Here is a 2,729-nt window from a genome sequence, read left to right on the forward strand (position 1 = left end):
TATATATATATATTAGATTACTACTACAGAACATAATTAATATTGGTTGATTACAATGTGAAAATAGCAAATAGCTCCCGACCGGGGACTCTTGGCCTCCAGCCTCATTGCTCGCTTCGCTCGGAACCTGACCACTTTCTCGTAGCATGATGAGGCTTAGAATGTGGGGTTGATTTCAATCACATGATTTGAACCTAGGATCCTTAAAGAAGTGTCTGAACCACCAGGTTATTCAACTCCACCGTTAAGATAATTGCAAGTGGAAAAGATGCACTAAGAAAGCGACAAGCTTTCTGAAAGTATAGGCCTATTGTATAATATATAGGGTCTGTGGTACCATCAACATAAACCAATGTGCTCAGTTAGCATAGAGGGCGATGTTAGTTACACACTGCAAAGAATCTGCATAATTTATTGGCTTCTCCCAGCTTTAGCCGGAAAACTGTGGCGTAAAGGTTCTTAGTTGCCCTGGTTCGAGAGTACCGTCGGGGCCCTTGACGCATATAAATTAGCAATTGCTACTCTTTATTGAAGTATACTACTACCATCCCCATGACATCGAGTTTTGTACAATTTATTATTTTGCATATGAAGTAATGATCCGCGGGGCACCATCCTGGAACTTAGTCTTCGGGCAAGAATATTACTTATTACATATGATGTATAATTATATATTGTATACCGTGATTCAGGCATTATTCTTTCGGAGTTTCGGTTTGGGGAACGCAATACGGTAATGGTTACTTATAAAAGTAAAAGTGACAATATTGTAACTATGGTCATTAAAGGAAAAAGAAACCTAAACAGGCCATAATTATATTTAGCCTTTGGGTTGATAAAAAAGAAAAAAAACCGGCACAGATATCTACGACATGGTAGTTTATTTCCATTTTCTGTTATTAAAGTAGCCCTCTCAGTAAAGTACACTGCTCTTCCGAGGGGCTCCACAATACAATAATATCTACGGAAGAGGTGTTATTTTGAGTGAAATTTAAAGTGCTAACGTCTCAGTTATAAATGAACCTAAATGAAACTTTCCAGAATAGTTGTTCATGGTCCATAATAGACAGCCTAATAATTAATTTACTAAAGGTACTGTAGGGATTATTTAAAAAAAATCAACTCACATTACGTGTTTTCAGTTAGTATAGTAAGAGCTGTTTAGTTACAAAGAATTTTATTAACCTAAAGTGTCGGTTTTAAAGGTTAAAATTCATTGTTTATTCCTTATTCTATCATTTTTTAAAGATTTGATATTTCTCTTTTTTAATTTAATTAATTTGTTAATGTTAGGTATCTACTTTAATTTTTATATTTTATACTTTAGTCCTTTATTGTATGTACTGAAGGTTCCCATTTGACCAGCTCTGGCTGGATGGACCACCCTCACAACATGTTGTTGATATAAATAAATATATAAATTGGTACAATTTTTTTTAAAGATTTAATAATTTGACAAAATTCTAGTCTACGGGAAGTGTCTACAAATGTCGTGCCATAAGTTCTGATTTCTTGTTAGCAGATAAAAGAGTTGTCACGGTTGTTATGAAGAAGTATACATGCATATTATCGCGTTACCTAACATTTTCTACATAAGCCATAAACGGGTCTGAATTTTTTTTTATTTTTTTATTTCCATCAACATGAATACTTTTAATATATAATACGGATATTGTACACATCAATACCCGTCTATGTTGAATTAATCACGCTCGCCTGAAGAAAGGCCTGCAAATCTATGCCTCTACTACACTACAGCATTCAATGTATGTAGCCAGGACATGTTATCGTCACAAATCAAGAGATAAAATTGGTAGTAAATGACACAATCGTTTGCCTTGTCTTCAAAATAGACCATCTTGAACATCCGGATGCTCAACCCTGGCAACTATGGCTCACAAAGTAAAGACGAGGAATTCGAATAAAAAAAAACTGGAAATGGCTGATTACCTTAAACAACGAGGATAGGTATCCTATACAGACATTGTAAGACACATTTTCAAGTAGCATATCATTGGAGTTACCCAAAGTAGTCTACACGATAACAATCACTCTTCACATGTTTCGACTAAACTCACAAAAAGTAGCAAACGTGGTAACTATACTTCAATTACTATATACTAAGCTACTGTATGACACATTATATCAAATACATTTTCAAAAAATTAACGTGAAGGTCTGATCGAAATTCAAAAGATCTGTTAGTACAATTCAAATTGTATCGTCATGTTGTTAGAATAGGTAGGACCATACTAAAACAAGTGTTACAGCTTTGACCTTGAGTAAATGCAACTTAAACGGATTCAAGACTTGTTACTTTACCGTCTATTTACCTTCGTCATCCGCCGGGTCGAATAAGCATCCAGAAGTTTCTGTGTAATATACATTTTCGGAGTTGTTTTGTATTTTCTAATGTCTTGGCTGAGCCAAATAGTTGTCTTAGGTCTTGTAGAAGTGTATCTACTAAGGTGATTTTCTTCCTTTCTCTGTACTTATAAACATCCTGTGGCTGGCATAACACTATAGGTCGCTAGTAACATCTTAACAGTGCCACCAGCATGACCAACAAGCTGAACTCAAAATTCTACTGGCGCTTGGATTCAATTCAATTCAAATCAATTTAAATTTATTTTTGGTTAAAATTACATACATAAAAATAACAAGAACAATAAAGACAAAGAGTGCTGCCAACCCAGGATAAGTACACATACATGCAACTATACACATCT

This window comes from Anneissia japonica, unplaced genomic scaffold (genome assembly GCF_011630105.1).
Source record: "Anneissia japonica isolate Jap-2015-1 unplaced genomic scaffold, ASM1163010v1 scaffold1302_len1884557_cov193, whole genome shotgun sequence".
NCBI lineage: Eukaryota > Metazoa > Echinodermata > Crinoidea > Comatulida > Comatulidae > Anneissia > Anneissia japonica.